The sequence below is a fragment of the Bos mutus genome, chromosome 4, assembly GCF_027580195.1.
Source record: "Bos mutus isolate GX-2022 chromosome 4, NWIPB_WYAK_1.1, whole genome shotgun sequence".
Classification (NCBI taxonomy): Eukaryota; Metazoa; Chordata; class Mammalia; order Artiodactyla; family Bovidae; genus Bos; species Bos mutus.
The window spans coordinates 36,582,004-36,608,463 of record NC_091620.1 but is presented as its reverse complement, the minus strand read 5'-3'; the positions used below and the strand labels follow the sequence as shown (position 1 = coordinate 36,608,463).

Below are 26,460 nucleotides of genomic sequence, written 5' to 3'. Positions count from 1 at the left end.
CTATTGGGCCACTGTGAATCCCCTTAGTGTTTGTTAACTGTATAAAGATATACTTTGGCATTTGTGAGCAAATATGGGTTGACCCAGACCTTTTGCCCTACCTAGGGGAGCCTGCTCTGGACATAATGAGTAGCCACTCAAGAAGTCATGGCTTGAAGGTCTTTGGGGCACCTCTTAAAGAATTCTGTTTCTGTACACTCTTCTCTAGGACCCTTCTCCCTAGTGGAGAACAGAAGTCTAAGAAAATCATCTATCTTCTGTGTTTTGTGAATTTAATTTACCAAGAAATATCATACATGGGATACATAATGAAGGCTCCAAACTCCATGTTTGGACTTAAATAAACAATCAGAATAATATGCAATGAAGATAATGTTTTGGAAATTTATAATCAGCATATTTTTATTTTCCTAAATGAATCATGTAGTTACCTGTAGTCCTTCTTCTACTGAAACTAACCCATGAGATTTGCCACCCATGGAAGGTGACAGCGGTTGTGTCCAGAACAAGCTCCCTTTTGCTTCTTTTATTTTGCCTATTTTTCCCAGATTTATTGAGATACAATTGATATACAAGAAAAGAACTGAACATGGAACAACAGACTGGTTCCAAATAGGAAAAGGAGTACGTCAAGGCTGTATATTGTCACCCTGCTTATTTAACTTATATGCAGAGTACATCATAAGAAATGCTGGGCTGGATGAAGCACAGGCTGGAATCAAGATTGCCGGGAGAAATATCAATAACCTCAGATATGCAGATGACACCACTCTTATGGCAGAAAGTGAAGAGGAACTAAAAAGCCTCTTGATGAAAGTGAAAGTGGAGAGTGAAAAAGTTGGCTTGAAGCTTAACATTCAGAAAACGAAGATCATGGCATCCGGTCCCATCACTTCATGGGAAATAGATGGGGAAACAGTGGAAACAGTGTCAGACTTTATTTTGGGGGCTCCAAAATCACTGCAGATGGTGACTGCAGCCATGAAATTAAAAGACGCTTACTCCTTGGAAGGAAAGTTATGACCAACCTAGATAGCATATTCAAAAGCAGAGACATTACTTTGCCAACAAAGGTCCATCTAGTCAAGGCTATGGTTTTTCCTGTGGTCATGTATGGATGTGAGAGTTGGACTGTGAAGAAGGCTGAGTGCCGAAGAATTGATGCTTTTGAACTGTGGTGTTGGAGAAGACTCTTGAGAGTCCCTTGGACTGCAAGGAGATCCAACCAGTCCATCCTAAGGGAGATCAGTCCTGGGTGTTCATTGGAAGGACTGATGCTGAAGCTGAAACTCCAATACTTTGGCCACCTGATGTGAAGAACTGACTCATTGGAAAAGACCCTGATGCTGGGAGGGATTCGGGGCAGGAGGAAAAGGGGATGACAGAGGATGAGATGGCTGGATGCCATCACTGACTCGATGGATGTGAGTCTGAGTGAATCCCGGGAGTTGGTGATGGACAGGGAGGCCTGGCATGCTGTGATTAATGGGGTCACAAAGAGTCGGACACGACTGAGTGACTGAACTGAACTGAACAAGACTGTGTAATTTTAAGCAATGTAAGATGTAGAATCAACAGTGGTAGGTTAAGTTCTGATTCTTACACCAGCCAATTCAGAGGAAGAGACCAAATCCCAGAGACCAGCAGGGCAAAGAGCTAGAAGCTAATGAGAACACAAGGGGGATGGGAGGATGACTGTAAGAATTCACACTCCTGTGTGTAGTGAAGCCATCTGGGGGATGAGAGGAAGGATGAGAAAAACAAAAAGATAAAGAATGTACTCAAAGGGACTAAACTAACCTGCAAGGAACCATTCTAAAACAGTGGAAACTATTTTACATTGGTAATTAGTGCCTTCTTTCAATGTCAAAATGAGGAGATACATCAATTATACACAACAATGATGCTCCCACATCTCACACATGTGCAGAGTAGTAGCCTATACATGTTCTACCACTGACCTCTACTCAAGGGCCTAGAGATTTGGAATCCCAACCCATGCCAGCTTCCCTTTACCCACAGCATCAAACTATGTTAGCCTCAGGAGAATTCCTTTTTCCAATTCTGCATGGGGATGTGTCTTTTTTTAATAAATAAAAATTACCTTTATGTGCTCCTAGTTAGGAGGTAGTAAGTTCATAGAATCATGTGGACAAGAAACGGGTTTTAAATAAATTAACTGTATGAAACTTCCTGGTCCTAAGCCATGAAAACGAGTCTAGGTTAAAAAGAATGATCAAAGAAGATGGCAGAGTAGGAAAATCCTGGGTTTTCACTTCCTCTCATGGGCACAGCAATATTATAACCATTTACAGAGAAACTGTTGATGAGAAAGACCCAAAGATTATCAAAAAAGACCTTCTACAAATAAAGATATAAAGAAGAAACTACAGCAAGATGGATAGAAGGGGTTAAGGAGCAGTATAAACAAGACTCATAAGCCAGGATAAGTGACCCACATACAGGAGGAAAATAGCAATTGCAGAGATTCTCCCCAAGAAACACAAGTACCAAGCCCCACATAGAGCTCCCCAGACTGGGGTCCTGCACTAGAATGACCAAACCCCATAATGTTTGGCTTTGAAGGCTGGCAGGGCTTACTTTTGGGAGAGTCAGAGGTCTGTGGGATATAGACACCCCATTCACACAGACTGCACACAGAATCTTACAGGGCAGCCACAGTAATATGGAAGAAGCCTGGGTCAGAGTCACCTGCTGATGTCAGTGAGCCTCTCAGAGAGGCAGGAAGCAAGTGGAGTGGGCCCACAGGACACAGACTCTGGCAGCGGCCGTTTTGGGGAACTGGTGCCAGCAAGCATCATTGTGGAATCCTTCCTCTAGTTTATTAGTGTCTAAACCCATAATGCTCTCAGCTGACATTTCAGGAGAAAATCTATAGGCAAGAAGAGAGTGACATGATATATTTAAAATAATTAAAGGAAAAAAGCTACAACTAAAAACACTCCATCTAGAAAAAGCTTTCATTCAGATATGATGGAGATATCAAAAGTTTTAAAGACAAGGAAAAGATAAAAGAGTTCAGTGCTGCCAGATCAACTTTAAAAAAAAATAATACAGAAATATCTCTACATAGAAAAGAAAAGGCCACAACTAGAAATATGAAAATAAAAAAGGAAGAATCTCATTGATAAAGGCAAATAATACAGTAAAAGTGATAAGTCAAGCACCCATAAAGCTGTGAAGAAGGTTAAGACAGTGAAAAGCAGTGAAATTGTCTACATTCACAAGAAGAAGAAGAAATGCAAAAGAAAAGGACACAAAACAGGTAAGAAACAGTAAACATGGGGGTGTGGAGTAAAAATGAAAGGTTGTTAAAATGGGTTTGATATAAGAGACAAACAATTTAAAATATTCTCTATATAGACTACTACATATAAACTCATGGTAGCCACAAACCAAACATCTATAAAAGATAATACATGAAAGAGAAAGGAATCCAAACACAACACTAAAGACATTAATACATTCAAAAGGAAGACAGCAAAAGAAGAAGGCTAAGAACAAAAATGAACCATTGAGTAACTTTATAAAACAATTATTAAAGAAAAGGCAATAAGTACATATGTATCAATAATTACTTCAAATGTAAATAGAATAAATGCTCCAATCATAAGACATAGAGTGGCTTTTAAATATATTTATAATTCATAATATCAAGTTAATATCTATATATTTCAAGGGAGAAATCTAGAAGTTAAGACATCATAATGATAGCAGTTGTTGGTCTTGGTAAAACGATCACAGGTATCTTTAATTATTTTATTGATGCATGAGCAGAAGCTAACACAAAACAGGTAAGAAACAGTGATTCAATGAAGTGAATCAACTATATTGATCACAGGCATTTTTATTTTCATCTTTACCTGTTTCTCTGAACTTTTTCAATGAACATCTTTCCCAGCACATCCCACTTAAGAGCTGGGTGACTTTTGTTGAGTAACATCGGTCCTCTGAACCTCATTTTCCTGATCTACAAAATCAGAATTACCAATATCAATATTGTGTGATTGCTGTGAGAAGAAAAACATTTAGAGAAATAGCCTAACAGATAGACAAAGCTCATTAAATATTTGCTACCATAAAAGTCAATGTTTATTAAACACATAACATTTGAAAATACTAAGCTGAGGAAAATACTAGCTCCTGGGAAAACAGAAACCATTTTCATTCTACAGAAATCAAGATTCCTCCATGGCTCCCTCACAGTCATATCAAATAATCCTCCAGGAATCATTAGTTTTATCTTGAGATCAGCAGAGCCAATGAAGGACCAGAGGACACAGGAGACTCAGGCCTGAGGAGCCTGCAACCAAAACTAACAGCCCAAGAACACATTAGTCTGGCTACTTCCTTCTCCTCCCCCTATTCAGCCATGCCCTCTTACCACTGACTTGGGGCGTCCAGCCACCAGGTCCCCACTTTCCTGCCTTCACTTTGAGCACACAGCCCAGCGGACAGGATGTCACCACTGGAAGCATTCACATTTTTATCCTTCTGGGCTTGTGAGTCACTCCCTGGTCATTTCACTTTAGATGAATGAGCAAAGAAATTCTTGGATATTTCTTACATTATCAGATGTTCATTAGAAATTCTCTTCTTTTACTTGCAGCTGGACTTGGATTATCAAAAGTGGAGCAGGCCCAGATCTCCCTTTCCACAGAAGTAAAGAAAAGTATTAACATACGTTGCAAGATAGAGAGCACAAATTTTGAATCAGAAACTGTTTACTGGTACTGGCAGAAAAAGAATCAGGCTTTGGAGCATCTGATTTATGTGACCTCAACCACAACTGCAGCTCGAAATCAAGTAGATGGGAAGAACAAAATTGAGGCAAGAAAAGATGCTCAAATGTTCACTTCGACCCTTACGGTAAATTTCATAGAAAAAGAAGATGTGGGCATTTACTACTGTGCTGGCTGGAGCTCACGGTACTATAACTGTGGAGATAACCCATACAAGATCCCCTCCCTGGGTCTGTGCCCACCCACATCCTTCCCACTAACAGCAATCAGTTCCACACCTGGGCTTCCCACCTCAGCCCCACCTCATCTGCAGCACTTCTTGAGCTTTCCAGGAAGTCACCTTGGATCACACTTGCCCTTGACCTTCAGGCTTTATTTGACACTGTATCCCAGTGAATAGAATTCTTGGGAATTCCAAGGACTGGGGGCACACAGACTGTGCCAGCATTCATCATCTCCCATCCAGAGACTTCTGTATGTGGGAAGGTTTAGAAAGGGCATTACCATATTCCTTTATTATGATACATACTCAAGACGACAAGGCTGCTGTACAACTATTATTGGTTCATTCTACAAATAAAGAAATAAACACCTAGAAAATTTAATCCTAACAATCACCAAAGAAAAGAAATCCATGCTTTGAACTGGACTGTGAGATCACACTGAAAAGTTTAAGGATTGCCATTCTTTTTTTTTTTTTAGAGTCAATAACAATGTCATTAAGATTTTAATTATTAGAACATCTAGGGAAATGTTAATATTTTTAGTAGATACATCCTTCACATTACCTTTAAGTCTTTAAGATTATTCTTAGACACATGGAACTCTGCTCAATGTTATGTGTCAGCCTGGATGAGATTGCAATTCTTCAAGTGAACATTAGACTATTAAGGATAAATTAGGGATGAAACAAGTGCCCTCTTTTTGAGAGGTATGGGTAAAAGGATTCTGCCAGCATGATATCATCAGAATAGAACTCTGTGTCACTGGGATGCTTAGATGAGTTCATCATCCTTGGTTACTCAGATTCTGCTTGTGAAAAAAAGATAAAGTGGGACTTCCCTGTTGATCATGTGGTTAGGACTTCATGCTTCCACTGAAGGGGCACAGTTTTGATCCCTGGTTGGGGAACAAGGATCCATCATAGGGTTGTTAGGTAGTTAGACTAAGAAAAAGGAGTCCAAGATGGCACTGGCTAAAAGACAAAGAGAGGAAAAGCCCATGAAAATGGAACAGAAGAAAATCTGAGGACCAGAGTGAGAACCTAAAGGGTTAAAATGTGCCCCCCCACCCAGAAAAGAAGAGAGAATGCCTGCCAAGACCAGAAGAACTAACATTGGTGTGTCTGAATGAATTCCCTATAAGTGTTCTCAATGCCTTGCGTATATTAGCTCCTTTAAACTGCATTATCTGTAAGATGTTTTCTCTTATCATGAAATATATTTGACTCACAAGGCAAATAAAGTACCGGGTGGTTCAATCACTCCTCCAAACCACACAGCTGGTCCATGGCTAGTCGACAGAGCAGGAAAGGGACCCAGATAATCTAGCTCCTCTTGATTAATACATGAAACCACTTCTTAACTGAAGGACCAGGCTTCCCTGGTGGCTCAGTGGTAAAGAATCTGCTTGCCAAGCAGGAGACTCAGTTTTGATCCGTGTCAGGAAAATTCCCCGGAGAAGGGAATGGCAACTCACTCTAATAGTCTTGCCTGGGAAATCCCATAGACAGAAAAGTCTGGTGGGCTATAGTCCATGGGGTCATAAATTGCACAAGATTTAGCGACTGAACAGCAATAACAAATTGAAGGACAGTGAAAGGATGGATCCATTGTTCCCAGTGCCACAATCAAGGTTGTACTGAGCATCATAGAACACTAACTGACTCATGTTACTATTAGGTGCTAAAGCATGTGCCCAGGATTGGAATAGTAGGTATCTTCTCAGAATAAGTAAAATCTCAATAAATTATCTATTGGCTTTTCAATGTAAAACAATACAAATTTCTTATTTTCTATTTCTAATAGTAGTATCTGTAGCAGGTTTCTTGCAAGAATATGGATATATGAGCCTTCAGCCTTTCCTCTCCCATTTCTGGTGTTCTTATATTTTGATTACATCCTGACCTATACTGCTTATCACCATGACAGTTTTTTTAGTGGAGAAACTGTTGCTTATTACAGACAAAAATAATCTACCCATCCCCTATAGGTTTCCCTGGTGGCTCAGTCATTAAAGACTCTGCCTGCCAGGCAGGAGACTGTCTGAAATGCATTGAGACAGGGGTTCAATACCTGGGTCAGAAAGATTCCCCTGGAGAAGGGAGTGACAACCCTCTCCAGTATTCTTGCCCGGAAAAATTGCATGGACAGAGGAGCCTGGTGGGCCACAGTCCATGAGGTCACAAAATGTCAGACATGACTAAGTGACTGAACCACCACCACAGGCTCCTATATATGTTTTAAAATTTGTATTTTAGTATAGTTGATTAACAATGTTGTGCTAGTTTTGGCTATACAGCAAAGTGAATCAAACATACCTATCCATATATATCCTCCTTTTGGGATGTCCTTCCCCTTTTCGGCCACCATAGAGCACTGAGTTTCCTCTGCTAAATAGGGTTCTCATTATTTATCTGTTTTATACATAATCTCAATAGTGTAAGTGTCAATCTCAATCTCCAAATTCATCTCCCTTTCCCCCTAGATGGCCATGCATTTGTTCTTTACTTTTGTGTCTCTATTTATGCTTTGTAAATAAGATCATCTCTACCAGTTTGGGTTTCCCTGGTGGCTCATATTGTAAAGAATCTGCCTGTACTGCAGGAGACTCAGGTTCGATCCCTGGATCAGGAAGACCACTTGGAGAATGGAATGGCTACCTACTCCAATATTCTTGCCTACAGAATTCCATGGACAGAGGAGCCTGGCAGGCTACAGTCCAGGAGAAAGCAAAGAGTCAGAAACAACTGAATGACTAACAATTTCACTTTCATACTAATTTAAGAAAGAGAGTTTTAAATAAACTGACTCTATGAAGTTTCTTGGCCCAAAGGAAAGACAAAATGAGTCCGGATGAAAAGAATGATCAAAGAAGATGGCAGACTAAGAAGAACCTGAGCTCATCTCCTCCCATGGGCACACCTATATTACACCTATTTACAGAGAAACTGCTGATGAGAAAGACCCAAAGACTAGCAAAAAAGATCTTCTACAAATAAAGATACAAAGAAGGAACTACAACAAGATGGGTAGAAGGGGGCTAAGGAACAGTATAAACAAGACTCATAAGCCAGGCTAAGTGAAGTGAAGTGAAGTGAAGTCGCTCAGTCGTGTCCGACTCTTTGAGACCCCATGGACTATAGCCTATCAGGCTTCTCCATCCATGGGATTTTCCAGGCAAGAGTGCTGGAGTGGATTGCCATTTCCTTTTCCAGGGGATCTTCCAGACCCAGGAATTGAACCCAGGTCTCCCGCATTATAGGCAGATGCTTTACGATCTGAGCCACCAGAGAAGTCCCAGGATAAATGACCCACAAACAGGAGGAAAACAACAATCACAGAGTTTCTCCCCAAGAAACACAGGTACTAGGTCTCACATAGGGCACCCCAGCCTGGGGGTCCTGTACTAGAATGACCAGACCCTATAACATTTGGCTTTGAAGGCAGGCAAGGCTTACTTTTGGGAGAGTCAGATGTCTGTGGGATACTGACACTCCACTCACACAGGTTGCACACAAAATCTCACAGGGCAGCACACTGATATGAAAGGAGCCTGGGTGAGATTCACCTGCTGATGTTGGTGAGCTTCCTGGAGAGGCAGGAGGCAACTGGGGCTCACCCACAGGGCATAGATTCTGGCAGCAGCCATTTTGGAAAACTAGCTCTACCACAGGGACACTGGTCCTGGCAAGTGTCACTGTGGAATCCTGCCTCTTGCTTATTAGTGTCTGGACACATAAGGCTCTCAACCGACTTTTCAGGAGAAAATCTGCAGCCAAGAAGAGAGTACATATTTAAATAATGAAAGGGGAAAACCTAACAACCAGGAATACTCTCACCAGGAAAGCTTTCCTTCAGATATGATGGAGATATCAAAAGTTTTAGAGACAAGAAAATGATAAAATAATTCATCCCCACCAAACCAGCTTTACAAGAGATGATACAGGAACTTCTCTAAGTAGCAAAGAAAAGTCCACAACTAGAAATATGCATAAGAAAGGAAGAATCTCTTTGATAAATGCAAATATACAGTAAAAGTGGTACATCAAGCACATATAAAGCTGTTAGGAAGGTTAAAAGATGTAAGTAGTAAAATCATCTATATCCACAATAAGCAATTAAGGAAATGAAAAAGAAAAAGACACAAAACAGGTTAAAAAAACAGTAAACATGAGGGTGTGGAGTAAAAAGGAAAGATTGTTTAAATGTGTTTGAGCTGAAGAGATAAGCAGCTTAAAATATCCTCTATATAGATTTCTACATATAAACCTCATGGTAGCCACAAACCAAACATCTGTAATAGACACACACAAAAGAGAAAGAAACTTAAACAACACTAAAGACAATAATTAAATGACAAGGAAGACAGCAAAAGGAGAAGCAAAGATCAAAAATGAAACTTTGGAAAACTCCACAAAAAAATTAATGAAAAGGCAAGAAATACATACATATCAATAATTACTTTGTTTATTTTACTCTGTATTTATTTGGCTGTGCTGAGTCTTAGTTGCAGGATGTGGGATCTAGTTCTCTATCTAGGGATCAAACCCAGGCTCCCTACATTGGAAATGAGGAGTCTTAGCCACTGGATCACCAGGGAATTTCCCTCTATAATTACTTTAAATGTAAATAGAATAAATGAACCAATCAAAAGACATAGAGTGGCTTATAAATATATTTATAATCCATAATATTGTATTGATATCCATATATTTTCAAGGAAGAAATCTAGAAATTAAGACACTGTATGATAAGGCTTGTTAGTCTTGGTAGTATGATCACAGGCATTTTTATTTTCACTTTTATCCTATTTGTCTGAATCTCCTCAATAAGCATCTTTCCCAGCACGTCCCACTTAAGAGCTGGGTGACTTTTGTTGAGTCATGTCACTCCACGTTTTTCCTGAGAAAAACCCCATTTTCCTGATCTATTAAATCAGAACTACCAACATCAATATCAATATCATGGGATGGCTGTAAGATGAAAAACATTTAGAAAAATAGCCTAACAAATAGAAAATGCTCGTTAAATATTTGCTACCATAAAAGTCAATGTTTATTAAATATGCAATATTTGAAAATACTATGCTAAGAAAAAGTGTTCATAAACTACCTCCTGGGCAAATAGAAATCATTTTCATTCTACAGAAATCAAGATTCCTCCATGGTTCCTTCACATTCATGCCAAATAACCTTCCAGTGACCACTAGCTTCATTTTTGAGATCCGCAGGGCCAGTGGGAAAACCAGAGGAAACAGGAGACTCAGGTCCAATGAGCCCAAGGACCCGCTAGACCATCCACTTTCTTCCCCTTCTTGGTTCAGGCCACGCCCTTCCATGATTTGAGGCATCTAGCCACCAGGTCTCTACCTTCCTGCCTTCTCTTTGAGCACACAGCCCAGCAGACAGGATGTCACCATTGGAAGCATTCACATTTTTCTCCTTCTGGACTTGTGAGTCACTCCCTGACCATTTCACTTTAGAAGAATGAGCAAAGGATTCTTGGATATTTTTTACACTATCAGATGTTCATTAGAAATTCTCTTCTTTTATTTACAGTTGGACATGGGTTATCAAAAGTGGAGCAGGCCCAGATCTCCCTTTCCACAGAAGCAAAGAAAAGTATTGACATACATTGCAAGATAGAGAGCACAAATTTTGAATCAGACACTGTTCACTGGTACCGGCAGAAATTGAATCAGGTTTTGGAGCATCTGGTTTATGTGACCTCAATCACAACTGCAGCTCGAAAACAAGTAGATGGGAAGAACAAAATTGAGGCAAGAAAAGATGCTCGAATGTTCACTTCGACCCTTACAGTAAATTTTGTAGAAAAAGAAGATGTGGGCATTTACTACTGTGCTGGCTGGGACTCTCAGTACTATAACTGTGGAGATAACCCACACAAGATCCCCTCCCTGGGTCTGTGCCCACCCACATCCTTCCCACCAGCAGCAACCAAACACCAGTTCCCCATCTGGGCTCCCTGCCTCAACCTCACCTCATCTGCAGCACTTCCTGAGCTTTCTAGGAAGTCATCTTGGATCACGCTTGCACATGATCTTCCAGAGGACCCCAAAAGCTGTGCTTCCAAAGCTTTTTTTTTTTTTTTTGAACACTGTATTTCTATGAATTGAAATCTTGTCTGAGGGAACACAGGCTGTGCTACCATTCATCATCTCCCAATCCAGAGACTTCTGTATGTGGGCAAGCTTCAGGTTGAAAGAGGGTATTACCATGTGCCATTATTACGACATATACTTAAGACAGAAATGCTGTAAGTGTAAGTGTAATTAGTCTGTTTCACAACTAAAATGAAAGTGTAGAGAATTTAACTGTAATGATTAGCCTAAGACAAGATGTCCATGTTGATGATCTGGACTATGAGATCACACTGAAATGTTTAAAAATTGCAATTCTTTAAGTGAACTAGGATACTGGGGTAGATGAAGGGGCTACTCTCTAGTTCTGGCGTGCGGACTTCTTGTGGTGGTTTCTTTTGTTGCAGAAGCCCCTTAACTCTCATAACAACCCGTGAGACTTCTGTTATTAGTATAAAGCCCATTGACTCATTAGGAAAATGAGACCCTATGTGTCTCAGGGACTTGTTCAAGTCACACAGCTGGTACTTGGCAGAATAGGGTTGGATCCAGGGTATGTAGCTCTGGAGTCTGTCCTCCTCATTCTAAGGGGATAAAAAGAAGTGCCATGTGTCATTCCTACCTCCATGGAGAAAACAAAACTCACCTTTGTGGAACATTCACTGGCACAATTTACTATTTTATGCTGAATCTTGTGAGCAGCATTTGAATCATTAGCAGTCTTCAAAGAATACATGAAATGCCAGTAAGTTATCAATTTATTTTCCAAAGTATTTGAAAACAATAAAAATTCTATTGTTTTGTGATGCCACCTTTCAAATCATTGTGAAACAAAGGAGAACTACTTTGCAATCCACACTTCTTATACAGCATATACCAGGCACCCCGTGGATATCACTTTGCATCTATGCCATGAGTATTCCCTTATTTATTCGATAATTTCCAAGGTCACGGCGACATAGTCATCCCCATGACCCCCTCTACTTAAGACTCCAGTTCCCTTTCTAATTCAGGGAGGCCTTTGAAAGAAAAAAAGGGAGGACTCACAGGAAAGACTGACATAGAATCAGACTGTCAGCCTTTCTCCTTCTACCTCTGATGCAGGTAATCTTCTGTGATTGCCTGTCCAGTTAATTTCTATCGATCGGATACACTCAGTGCAGGCTACAGTTGATTTCTTGAAACTAAATAGGGCACTGTTGTTTACCTAAACTTCGAACACAAGCTAAGGTAGAGACCCAGACCTGAGAGAAACAAATGGGCTGAGAACATAAGCCCTTTTGAGACAGGAACTCGAAGACAAGCTTGTCAACTTACTTCTGCTCCCTTCTTCACATGATGGCTCATTGAGTAATTAAAAGCACCCCATAAAGCAGTAATGGGATGTCCATAGTACGGCCCTCTGTATCAGATCTTAGAGGAGAATTCTCCAGCAGCTTCTTACATGTCAGGATAAACGGTGAATAACAGGGAAAGATTTACATTGTGTTCAAACGATAGAAAACTATGCAGCCGTTGAAAACAAAGTTTTCAGTAGTTAAGAATCCACCTTCCAATGCAGGGAACAAGGGATTGATTTTTGGTCAGGCATCTGAGATTCCACATGCTGTGGGGCAACTACAGAGCCTGTGTGGCCAAAAATATAAATAAACAAACAAATTTAAAGTTAGGAAATTAAAAAAAAAAAAGATATGTATGCAGGCAAGGTGCACCTGTGGAAAGTGAGGCAAAAGAAGCTTAAATAATTCAGCCCATGGCAGATGGGGTAAGTGGTATTGGAAATTGTTTAATTTTCTTTAGTCATTAAAAATAACTATTAATAGTTAAAAATAATATCACATAGATTATTTAAAACTATGTTGCTGGGTCTTTCCCTGGTGCCTAGGTGGTAAAGAATCCACCTGCCAATGCAGGGTTCCTTTGCTGATCTGGGAAGATCCCACATGCCATGGAGCAACAAAGCCCGTTTGCCACAAATACTGAGCTTGTGCTCTAGAGCCTGAAAGCCACAACTACTGAAGCCCATGCTCCCTAGAGCCCGAGGTCTGCAACAGAAGAAGCCACCACAATGAGAAGTCCACACGCCCCAACTAGAGCGTGGCCCCCGCTCTCAGCAACTAGAGAAAAGCCTGAGCAGCAATGAAGACACAGCAGAGCCAAAAATAAATAAATAAATAAAATTATATGTAAAAAGCTGTGCTGCTTACAATCAGAAGATAACCAAACGAGAATATAGAGCTAAAAATGCAAATTCCACCTAAATGTATAAATAATACCCATCAATCTGATCGCTAGCCATAAAAATGCAGAGAAATTTTCAAAGTAAATGATCTGTGCTTTTTTTCCTCTTTACGTCTTATTTTACCCATTTCCTTTAATAAATAATGGTTGCTTATAGGAGTTCCCACATTTACCAGCTCCATGTCTTTAAATGAGTCTGTTTGCCACTGTTGTCCTTTGTCAAATGGAGATATTCATAACAGCTACCTCCCAGGATAGTGAAGAAGATTAAATAAAATAATATGAGAACATTTAGAACCATGCCTGATGACTAGAAAGTCCTCAATACATATTAGATGCCATATTAATTTTAAAGGTTATCACTGCATATTTAACAGAACATTGCTTTTAAAATACTCCTGCGTGTGACATAATGCTCATGAAACTGTTCTCAGGTCCAGGTTGAGTAGAAGCTGATTTCCACAGACTGCTCTGTCTTAAAGATCCACAAGGAATTGCAATGTAGTCCCTTTTTGAAGGCACCCAGATTGTAAACAAAGTGTAATTTCTCTGGATGGTAATTTGCATGGTGACATCTCAATTAATTAGAAAAAAACTCAAAAATATTCCAGTGCTTGTGTCTGTAGCATATTAAATTATGTCAAGAAGATGTTCTAAAGTCTGATGGTTTTCTGTAGCGTTACAGAAAAATAAAGGTCAGGTTTTATACACAAGTCCTGGATCACCAACCATTTACAGAAAGACAGACATAGAGAAAGAACACAGCAGGGATGTCTTTCTATTTCTGCAGCAACATTACTACAGGAATTTCAGGGAGATGAGCTGAGCAGCTATGAGAGTAGCCCCACTCTCAAGTATATGCATTTATCTCTGGGTTGTCTGTCCGGATCATCATCCTTCTCTTAAACCGTCTGCCCAGGACTTAGGGGCAGGAAACCCCCGTGAAACCACAGCTGCTCATGTCTGTTGCAGATTATGAAGAACCCCAGACAACCATACCACCAGATCCACCTCTTCCTCTGGGACACAAGATCCAGGCCCACTCCCCTGCCACTGGCCTGAGACTTCCTTCCAACAGACCTTGCCTTTTTTACCTCCTCCCTGGGAGTCAGTCTGGTGACGAGATGGCATTCCTGGAAGCGGTCCTCTTCTCCTCCCTCTGGTCTTGTGAGTTGCTTTCTCAGTCATTTCAGTCTACAGGAGAGACTGAAGAAGGTCTTTCTTGTTGCCTCTTCACATGTCTTTTGTTTATGGGAATTTCTCTTCTTTGCTTGCAGTTGGCCTTGGGCAATTAACTTTGGTGCAAACTGAAGTATCAGTTACTGGAACAAGAGAAAAGAGTATAATTATGTCTTGCAAGGTGTTCTCTAAGGACTTTAGCAAAGATTACATCCACTGGTACCGGCAAAAACCAGATCAAGGTTTAGAACAGCTACTTTTTGTCTTAGATGCCCCTGCGCTAAACCACTTAGGAGGGAAGAAAAACAAGCTTGAGGCCAGAAAAGATAAACCCTCTTCCACTTCTACCTTGAAAATAAGTTTCTTAGAGAAAGAAGATGAGGCCACATACTACTGTGCCGGCTGGTTGCCCACAGTGTGGGAGTTTCTTGGATAACACACATAAGAACCATCACCAGATCTGTGCTCACCACATCCTCAACACAGGCAGCCACAGGCGTTGCACAGCTGGGAGCCCTGCCTAAGCCTCCCACTAAGGAAAGTGAGTCTTGTATGATTTTTTTTTAACTATCCAGAGGTTATTTGCAAGTTACATGGCTCAGTCTCAAAGAGGAAATCACCCTGTGCCAGAAATATTGATATTTATTGCATCTTACATCAGCATCACAACACAGATGCAATGTAATGTTCATGTTTTCCATATCAATACTAGTAATTTAAGATGTAGCAGAATAAAATGACTTTTTAGACCCTAAATCCCATGTCCCTTCAACTCTTTCAGGCCATCCTGAAGAAGTTCAGGGTCTGGTTATTCCCTGCAGACTGTGGTGAAAGCGAGATGAGGCTCTTTTCCCTTTCTTCCATGAATGGGGTGACTGTTGACTATGCACTCAGGGTTTGTATTACAGCCTGACCATCACAGTTCCTTTTGCACAGGCCTCTGACCCCCCAGAGCCATTAGATGATCCCAGAACAAGGTAGACACTCCAGTCAGGATCCTTTTCCCCAGGATTCTGCAGTGAATCTGCTAAGCCTCACATTGGCTATGCATTCAGTTGCTACTCTTTCTGACATTGTTCTAATTAGGTAAATTGTTCTCATGTTTGAGATAATCCATTGACATTGGTGCTGTCATGAGTCACATTTTGTAACTGATGAAACAGAAGTGTGGAGATGTGATTTTCTTTGTGGTCAACAGTTAAATGAATGGGGGTGGAGGCCTGCAGCTGGATGGGAAAAAAATAGTAGACTCACTTCATTAAGCATGCAAACAAGAAAACAATGAATTAAAATCTATTAAAATATTTATTTATTTGGCTGCACTGGGTCTTAGGATCTAGTTGTGGTATGTAGGATCTAGTTCCCTGACAAGGGATCAAACCCGGGCTCCCTGCATGGGGAGCATAAGTCTTAAGCACTGGACCACCAGGGAAGTCTCAAAAAGACAATGGAATAAAATCTTGAAAACGATGGAAGAGAAAATGGACATCTCAGTAAAAATATACTTCAAAAGTACAGGAGAAATGAAGAATTCTCAGACAAAACAAAATTGAGGAAATCCATTGCCAGCCAACCTATTCTATGAGAGATGTTAAAGTAAGCTATTTAGGCATAAAACATACATTATAGGTCAAAATTCGAATTTGCAGAAACACATGATATGCACTACAAGTATAATAAATGAATGTAAACGTTCTTTTTAATTGTTCCAAAACAGGAGTTGTCAGACATTTTCTGTGAAGGAAATATTTTCAGTTTTGCATGCCATCTAGTTTCTGCCCCCACCCTTCAGCTTTGCCAGGGCAGCACGAAGCCACTCTCCCTTTAGACCTGAAGGGACATGGAACTGCTACGTGACCGGCAGGGTGTTGGTATTGAGAGGTCACCTGATAGGAGCTGCAGCCTTTAGTAAAGGGACACAACAGCCTGCTGATGCAAATAATCCATAAGCAATCTTTAACAAGAATACAAAAATTTTTTTACTTGAGTTAAACTGAAGGCAACAGCCCAGGTGACACAGATTTATAAGCCATAGTTTGTTGTGTTAATGAGTAAGACTGGAGCCAGCAAGATATAAAAGGTGACCCCCAAGACCATAAGGTCGCAGCTGGCAGCCGCTAGCAGATAACAGTTTTTAAAAAGACTGGTGGTGTCCCTGAGTTTGATACCCTTCAGAAAATTCAAGTTCTCAGTAATGCAGGAACATATCTGAAACCACATTCACAATGGCACCCAGCACCATTTGGGATGCCTCAATGACATTTTTATTTCTCTCAGAACAAAGAACAGACATCAAACATGACAAGGGTGCTCTTCTTCAAGATTTCAAAGAGACAGATTAGCATGTGCATGGTGACTCAGCTTGACCTTGGTGTCTGGAAAGGAAAACTCATCTTCAAAGGAGTGCTAGCATAGGAGGGGAGGACCATTTATTTGTATCTTCAAAGTTGATGCTCTAAAAAATCTGGTTAATGCAGCCAGGAAATTAAAAGATGCTTAATCCTTGGGAGAAAAGTTATGACCAACCTTGACAGCATATTAAAAGCAGAGACATTACTTTGCCAACAAAGGGCCATCTAGTCAAAGCTATGGTCTTTCCAGTAGTCATGTATGGATGTGAGAGTTAGACCATAAAGAAAGCTGAGCACCGAAGATTTGATGCATTTGAACTGTGGTGTTGAAGAACACTCTTGAGAGTCCCTTCGACTGCAAAGAGATCAGTCTGTCCTAAAGGAAATCAATCCTGAATATTCATTGGAAGGACTGATGCTGAAGCTGAAACTCCATACTTTGGCCACCTGATGTGAAGAACTGACTCATTTGAAAAGACCCTGATGCTGGGAAAGATTGAAGGTGTGAGGAGAAGGGGACGACAGAGGATGAGATGGTTGGATGGCATCACTGACACGATGGACATGAGTTTGAGTAAATTCCGGGAGTTGGCGATGAACAGAGAGGCCTAGCATGTTGCGGTCCATGGGGTCACAAAAAGTCAGACACGACTGAGTGACTGAACTGAACTGAATTTATTTGGGAGATGCAGGCAAACAAGTGGAGCAATAAGGAAATAAAGCTTGAAAAGGAAGACAGATGACAAAGTATATTTTGGTAAGCTACTAGGTGACCAAAGGTAGCATAACAGGGTTTCAAAACTGAGTGATGAATTAAGTAATGAATTTTCTATTCTGCTCTCCTGTTTTGTGGACTTCCATGTAAAATGAATAGAGTCTGTGGGACCCTAACTTATCTGAAAGTCAACGTGGTGGTCAACCAAAGAACCTTGCTAAGAGTCAGAACCCTACAAGGAAGAAATTACAGAATATAAAAATGTTCATGGTATCCTATTAAATGATAAAGACAGCATAACATTGCATACACATCATCATACCCATGTGAAACAAAATTTTAAAAGGAATAGACATTAATTTGTAAGAGAATACACTGTTACCTCCTAATTGTCTCTATGCGATGGGACAAAAAGCCATTTTCTTCTCTTCTGTTTGTGTTTCTTTATGATCCATACTGAGGTTGCACTCATTTTATAATAGAAAATAACAATGGTTTTTGCTTTTAAGGCATATTGAGGCACTCCAAGGACACAGCATCTCTAAGGATCCCATTTAATGGTCATATTCAAAAATAAGAATCTGAAATAAATCTTCTTTTCAGCTGGGTTATAGAAAGTATAGAGCAGGGTCATACACTACTAGTAAGCTGTCCCTACATCTGTGACTGCCTGATGCAGTACAGTGACCATCAAAGATGTTTCAAGTTCCCATGAGCCTGTCAAGTGTGGACTTTGGCCTTTCCTCCCTTGTCTTTCTCTTCCCCTCTGTTATATCAATAAAGGACTTTAGTCCCTTAACCATATAATTGTTTCTTTATACTAATGTCACTGGTTGGTGAAAATCACAGGCTGATTGAAAGAAATCTGCTGATGAAATAGCAGACCTATTTCCACAGGATGTTTGAGAATTACCACCAGCCCCTGTCCCTGTGGCCTGGATCCTAGCTGTGGGTTCTGAACACCACTTCCTCCTACTAAATCAGCCTGCCCGTTTGCTCTGCAATCTTCCCATTATTCAGTCACATCTCCTGACAAGAGCCGGCAGCATGCTGCTCCTGCCCCAGGTCTTGGTGGTGGCCTCCCTCTGGACATGTGAGTGGCTTTACCCAAGGAAGGGGATTGATCATGGACAGTCACATCACCCCTTTCAGGTGGACGCTGGTCACACGGTCTTTCGAGCTAGGCTGAAAAATTCCACCCATATCTTGAGTTCTTCGGGAAGAAAATTTAAACATCAGTCCCCAGGCTTTTCATGAGTAGAGAATACATGTAGACTACCTTAATGAACATCAAGCTTTCATTAATTTTTCCTGTTTTTTCTTTCAGACACAAGTGGAGATATTCCAATAACACAACGCATAACATCAATTACCAAGAAAAAAGGAAATACGGCATTTCTTGAATGCCAAATAAAAATAGATAAGTTAAAGAAGAATGTATACATGCACTGGTACCGACAGAAACCAGAGCAGCCTCTAAAACGAGTTCTGTATATTTCCTCCAATGAGAATGTTGTTCACGAACAAGGGATTAGTGAGGAAAGATATGAAGCAAGGAAATGGCCGAGTAACTCACTGGTGAGCCTCAGGATACACCAGGCTACTGAAGAGGATGCGGGGCTCTACTATTGCGCCTGCTGGGTGGAACACACGTTGCATAAGAGATCCGCTGTCATTGAACAAAAACCGCCCTCAGGCCAACATGTTGCAGAAGAGATCCGCTGTCTGAACGAAAACCACCCTCACACCAACGAGTCTGGGCAAAAGCACCCTACCCCCTTGACCCCCACCACCGCCGCCCCCGCTGCCCCAGCTTTCTGCCTCCTATAAAGGGCTCTTTTCCTGCACATGTGCCCTGAGCAGTGTCTGAGCAACTAGTCCAGGACCTGATCCGTGAGGCTTTTTTTTTCAGTTAGATCACTTTATTCTCCATCCTAAACTCTTGGTCATAGGCTGGCTTTTTAAATTACCCCCATGGTCACAGCTTCATCATGTATGGGGGCCTCTTGGGAAGGAAGCCATAAACCAGTGCTCAACATGATGTGTCGGCTTGGAAAGAAAGAAAGAATGAATGAATGAGTGGCGGAAAAGACAAGGTCTTTTTAGTGACATAGGACTGGATTTCTAAGTCCTGCTCAATTCCCTGACAGGGTGACCTAGGCAAGTTACTGAATCATTTATTTCTGTTTTCTCATTTTATTTTTAGTCTATTTATTTATTTTAGATTTTTATTTGGGGTACAGTTGATATACTTTGTTATGTTTCTGCTGTACAGTAAAGTGAATCAGTTACACATATACATATATCCACTCTTTTTTAAAAGATTCTTTTCCCATATGGGCCATTACAGAGTGTTGAGGATAGTTCCCTGTGCTTGACAGTACATTTTTATTAGTTATCTATTTTATGTATAGTACTGTGTGTATGTCAATCCAAATCTCTCAATTTATTCCTTCCCTTCTTATCCCCTGGTAACCAAAAGTTTGTTTTCTACATCCCTTGACTCTACTTCGGATTTGTAACTAGGTTCCTTTATACCTCTTTTTTTAAGATTTCACATACAGGCAATATCAAATGATATTTGTCTTTCTGCGTCTGATTTACCTCACTCTGTGTGGAAATCTCTAGGTCCATGGTTTCCCAATTTTCAGAGGGCATGGTGCTAACAACCACATAGGTTGCTGAAGACTGAATGAGGTTCACACAGGAATGTTTCAGCACAGTGTTCAACAAATCACAGTGTCCTAACCTGCCTAGACTAAATCAATTCAGAGTCATCACAGCGAAAATAGGAACTCAGGACTAAAAAAATCACATCTTACATTGTCCTCCAAACCACAGTAAAGCATAGATTTAATGCTGAAAAACTAAGAATTGTAAATAGGAAAAGATTGAAAGGTAACAAAACAAGGGGATTTTGTTTCCTGCAACACTTTTCTTCATTCACAGCGGAATGAAGAAATGGCATATGGTAACATCACAGTATCCTAAGCAATAACTACAATAATTGCTGGCATTTACCCAACTTTGTGAACTTTCTGCAAATGAATGATCTATATAATATACAACTTCCTGCATATTCATATTCATGTGTTACTATTTATAGTAATGATAATATCTTTCTAATTCTTATGACAGCCATACCTCATTACTCACACTCTCACAAAATATGGTGAAAAAAATCTATAACTCAGAGAATGGAAAGGAGCCCAAGGATAAGTGTATCTGAAGCAACACATCAAGGAAAAATGGAAGAGAATTGCTTCCAAGGTGTTAATAACATTAAGTTACCATATTTTAAAAAAAATTATTTGGCTGCATCAGGTCTTAGTTGGGTATGCAGGATCTAGTTCCCTGACCAGGAACTGAACTCTGGGGCCTGCACTGGGAGCCTGGAGTCTTAACCACTGGACGTCCAGGGAGGTCCCAACAGTACATTATTATAACATAAGTGTTTTTTGACGAGGTTGTTAGGAGTCTGAAAGCTCTTTTATACTAATAAGATGATTAAAAATAACACTGTGACAGATCTGAGAAAGACTTTCATTGGTTCTAAAGCAAAGCTTCCTCCCACATCCCTGCCTCCACAGAACACGGGCTGCCACTGCATCTCCTATTCTGTCCTGATTCACACCGTATTCTTACGAATTACTGGCAATGCCAACCATGTGGGTTTTCCTTATGTCTTTGGCTTGGGTTTGTAGGTTGACTTCTATCCTCTCTCCTTTCTTTCCATTGTTTTTGTGTCAGCCTTTTTAAGTCAGCTTCTGATTACCTCCCTTGCTTTTCAGATGGAGACATCAAAATGAAAATTTCTCAGCATCAACTCTCCTCTACCCGAAGACCAGACAGAACAGTGCACATAAGTTGCAAGCTGTCAGGGGTTCCCCTGGAGAATGCCATTGTGCACTGGTATCAAGAGAAAGAAGGGGAGCCCCTGAAACGAATCCTTTATGGCTCAGCTAACAGTTATAAGCTGGACAAACCTAATTCCCGCTTGGAGATAGATAACAAAAAGAACGGAATCTTTTACCTGATAATCAATAATGTTGTCAAGTCCGATGAAGCCACCTACTACTGTGCCTGCTGGGATCTCACGGTATTACAGAGTCAGAAGGAACATGGAAGAAAACTTTCTCTATTGCTAGCCCCTGCCCCCACCACCACTCGAACAACCACAACAGGCTCTTAATCATGGGTTCGTAGTTTTTGGAACAGGAAGGGCCTTCAGGACAAATTTAGTCCAATGCCCACACTTCAGATAAGAAAGCTGAGGCTCAGAGATTATGAGTGGCTTTTGCAAAACCAGTTAACCACAGAGGTAGGGCACATCTGCTTTTTAGACTCTCAGTGCATTGCCTTTTCTTGCCTGTCTTGTGTTTAGCATTGAACTCCTTTTAGTACAATTGCATTTCTCTCAAAGGAAGCTGTGACAAGAATGGCTTGTCTTCATATGTGATGTCCCCAGGACCCAGGTCTGATTTGTAGGTAAATCATGTGATTGCCATACTCTTGAGAAAGGGTAAAAGTCAGGACTCCCTGCTCTGTCTACCTCTCTTCTATTTCCCTATGGCTACTTGTTGCTTCTGCTGCTGCTGCTGCTAAGTCGCTTCAGTCGTGTCTGACTCTGTGCAACTCCATGGACTGCAGCCTACCAGGCTCCTCCGTCCATGGAATTTTCCAGGCAAGAGTACTGGAGTGGGTTGCCATTGCCTTCTCCGTATGGCTACTTACTCCCCTTCATTTCTGTAGATTCCCATCTGTTCTGAAATTCTCAATGATTAGAATAGTTTTCTTGGCATACACATCAAATGTGGAGATTGCTTTCCTAGTGAATAGATTTGTAAACATCACTTACAGAAGGACTTACCCAACCAAGTCCTAAATTTCCTGCTCTTCGGTCTGAAACCTGGGATTCATTCTAACTTGATGGTTATGCAGTTGGTTCCAAGTTTGGTAGCCCTGATCTGCCTTTTGCATTTCTTACTAGCCAGACTTGAAAATCACATAAAGAAGAGCAATAACAACAAAATCTATACCCTTACAATACAGTTAAATACCTCTCTTCTTGGATTTCTGATAAGTTGCCAGAATAAAATTGATTCCAGTCCATTCCTTCACCCCAGTCTGCACAATTTGCATTGTTTTTTCCTCAAACTTTCCTATCTCAGTAAAGAGCATATGTTTCTGTGTCCTTTAATACCATACAAGAATATTTTGTAAAAAACAGATGGTGTTTTCTTGACCTTCCACATCTTTGGCTTTCTTTGGTCTTGAGAAAAAAGCAATGAAGGAACCTGACATTTCTTTAGGTGTTTCCCATGAAATGAGATCTGAAAGGAGGAGGCAGGAGGCCCTAGGAAGTTGGATTCTTCTGGTAGAAAGGAAACCACAAACCAGGGCTGAACCTCTCATGTACTGTCTGAGAATAGAATTGGCTGTCAAGACAAAGCCCAAAACCCAAATTCTCAGATGCTAGGCAGAGAACTGCTATTTCTCTCTCTTTATGACTTAGTGCAACTGTAGAAACTCTTATTTTCCAGCTGACATGTGCAGGGTAATCAGTAAGCCCAGGACAGAAATAACCACTTAATCCTAGCAATGATCATAATATGAGATTCATAACTTTTGGTGATCTGCCAAATTTGATAAATTTGGTCAACCATGGAATCATCAATCATACCTGAGAAAATGATGCAAACCCTCAAGGGGTCGTTTTGAAACTAGTATTTTACTTGACTTGTTTGTTATTTATATATTTCTCTATTCATTCCTCATACTAAAGTAGGATTTTAGTTACCTTAGTTGGTCACCTCAGAATGTGGTGAGTTGTGTGTATGTGTGCGTGTGTAACATGAAGCAGGGTTAAAAGCAAAATTATTTATTTTTGTATGCAGTGCTAAGATTTTTCTATTCTTTGCAAAAGTGAATTCTCTGTTCCTGAATTTTGCCTCACATCTTCTAGACACATTATCTCATGTGAACTTTACAAAAGTACTGAGAAATAGATAGTAACACCTCCCTTTTAAAGATGAGGAAACTGACACTCTGAGATGTACCCAAGGACATGTCACCAGGAGTGGTGGGTTAGAATTGGAGCTTTATCTTTTTGATTTTAAAACATCTTTTCCTTCACTTTCAACCTCCTTAATGTTAATTTGATTTCTCCCATTTGAACTTCTTAGAAACCTGATGAACCTGTTAATATTTATTGCACCAGCCCTTCTGTCCATCCCCCTGTCACTACAGTAACTGGGTCCACAGACGCCTCTCAGTAGCTCATGGCAATCGTCTCTGAAACATGTCTGCTTCCTCAGGATTGGTCCACTGACCCACCCATCTTTCTGCTCTTACATTATGTTCCTAAAACACAGATCTGATCATGTCACTAAAGTCTTCACTAAGTCACCACCATTTATTCTTTCAAAAAAGTGTTTATTTGAAAAATACTGTAAAAAGTGAATATTCTCCAAGTTCCTCCTTCTGAAACATTAAGTATTATGTACTATGCCTCTTCCCTTTTCAAGCTTCCCACACAACAGACGCAATTAGCCTCCTGCTTCTTTCTAGCTCACATCTCTAGAGTCCTTTTCATTTCAATATTGATATTGATCTACTTGGAACCCCATTTATATGGTATGAGGTAGAGAGCTATTTTTGTTTTTCCCAACATAGTAGTCAATAGCCCCAAATTGGTTTTAAAATAATATATTTCTTTATTATTGAAAAATAAAATATTATATTTTAGTTAGTAGCTTTGTAATAAGTGATAAAATCTACTATGTGCAATGTCTCTTCACCATTGTTTTTTAAAATATTTTTCAATTATCTTGTATTTATTCTTCCCACTAGAATTTGAAATCACCTTATCTAGTCCACCCCCATACTTCACAGCAAAGACCAAAAAATAAAATGTTACTGTAATTCTGATTGGAATTGCAGTCAACTTATATACATGCTTTTAGGAAAGATTAGCTTCTTTATGGTCTTGAGTTTCTCCTTTACAAATATGACATGCTTCTTTGTTCAGATTTTATTTTATGCTCTTTAGTAAGTTATTGTGCTTCCTTGATGGCTCAGATGGTAAAGAATCTGCCTGCAATGTGGGAGACCCAGGTTCGATTCCTGGGTCAGGAAGATGCCCTGGAGAAGGGAATGACTAACCTACTTCAGTATTCTTGCCTGGAGAATTCTATGGACAGAGCACCCCCGTGGGCTACAGTCCATGGAGTCACAAAGAGTCAGACATGACTAAGCAACTAATACTTTTATTTTTTTCATTAAGATATTATACTCTTCATATAGTTCTTCTAATTTAATAAGGGATTTTATAACTCTATTTACTCTTTTGTATTTTACTACCTTTGTGGATCTTGAAATACAGACACCTCTTAAAATACTTTATAATTCTGCTCATTTTCTTGGAATAAGAGAAAACAGAGGAAAAGGATCAGAAAGGAATTGAATGGGCAGGTATCATTCTTACCTACAATAGATGGAAAAGGTATTTGACAGCTCCAAGTAATAATACCTTGGAATTTTCAGTTAAAAACCCTTTCTAAACATGATTTTCATCCGGGTCTCTCATCCTCTCCCATTGTGTTGGGGTCCGTGAGCTGCTGTGAACGGGCAGTTGCCCACCATGATCTCCTCTTACATTCACCCTCAGGACAGAGGCACTGATTGCTCACAGGGGATTAGACCAGGACTGGGTGGATCTCAGGTGGACATGGGGGTGCTCAGGACCTGTTCTGTCTGAATCCTGAAGATGGACAACTCATCTGTGCTCAGAGGAGCACTCAGCTGCTTCTGGCAATTTATTTTCCCCCAATCCAGGATAAGTGACATAACATTACAGAGCAGCATCCCAAGACTTCTTTCAACTTATGCAGAGAACTAGATATAGTTTTTAAGCTTTAATTTAAGTACATTTTCTCATTTGACATTGCTTTTGTAAACATCATGTGATCCAATAGTGAAAGTGGTTTTATGAAAAAACAAAAACTTTGTTCACATTGCCCACTGTATTAATGTTGGTATATTTGCATTTTCAGCAGAGTACATCATGAGAAACGCTGGACTGGAAGAAACACAAGCTGGAATCAAGATTGCCGGGAGAAATATCAATAACCTCAGATATGCAGATAACAGCACCCTTATGGCAGAAAGTGAAGAGGAACTCAAAAGCCTCTTGATGAAAGTGAAAGTGGAGAGTGAAAAAGTTGGCTTAAAGCTCAACATTCAAAAAACGAAGATCATGGCATCCGGTCCCATCACTTCATGGGAAATAGATGGGGAAACAGTGGAAACAGTGTCAGACTTTATTTTTGGGGGCTCCAAAATCACTGCAGATGGTGACTGCAGCCATGAAATTAAAAGACGCTTACTCCTTGGAAGGAAAGTTTTGTCCAACCTAGATAGCGTATTCAAAAGCAGAGACATTATTTTGCCAACAAAGGTCCAGCTAGTCTGCTGCTGCTGCTGCTGCTAAGTCGCTTCAGTCGTGTCCAACTCTGTGCGACCCCATAGATGGAAGCCCACCAGGCTTCCCCGTCCCTGGGATTCTCTAGGCAAGAACACTGGAGTGGGCCTCCATTTCCTCCAATGCGTGAAAGGGAAAAGTGAAAGTGAAGTCACTCAGTTGTGTCCGACTCTTAGCGACCCCATGGACTGCAGCCTACCAGGCTCCGCCATCCATGGGATTTTGCAGGCAAGAGTACTGGAGTGGGGTGCCATTGCCTTCTCCCCAGCTAGTCAAGGCTATGGTTTTTCCTGTGGTCACGTATGGATGTGAGAGTTGGACTGTGAAGAAGGCTGAGCGCCGAAGAATTGATGCTTTTGAACTGTGGTGTTGGAGAAGACTCTTGAGAGTCCCTTGGACTGCAAGGAG

The 26,460-nt window shown here is 40.5% G+C and overlaps 1 long non-coding RNA gene and 1 other non-coding gene across 5 annotated transcripts in view; one reads left to right on the top strand and one right to left on the bottom strand.

Annotated features, from left to right (window-relative positions):
• LOC138987608 (uncharacterized) overlaps positions 1-14,609 on the bottom strand; it is a 39,576-nt gene extending 24,967 nt beyond the window's left edge. Inside the window, exon 1 of one of the 2 annotated variants that reach the window (XR_011463973.1) lies at positions 14,406-14,609. This is a non-coding gene — a long non-coding RNA (uncharacterized lncRNA). The remainder of the gene's footprint in view (positions 1-14,405) is intronic. The other variant, XR_011463974.1, reaches the window with a different exon arrangement.
• Positions 4,383-26,460, top strand: part of LOC102279315 (uncharacterized) — a 38,977-nt gene continuing 16,899 nt past the window's right edge. Inside the window, exons 1-3 of one of the 3 annotated variants that reach the window (XR_011463971.1) lie at positions 8,169-10,436; positions 10,543-14,492; positions 14,603-14,919. This is a non-coding gene — a transcript (uncharacterized protein). Of the gene's footprint in view, positions 4,524-4,630; positions 4,950-8,168; positions 10,437-10,542; positions 14,493-14,602; positions 14,920-26,460 lie in introns of those variants that run through there. The other 2 variants (XR_011463970.1, XR_011463972.1) reach the window with 2 other exon arrangements.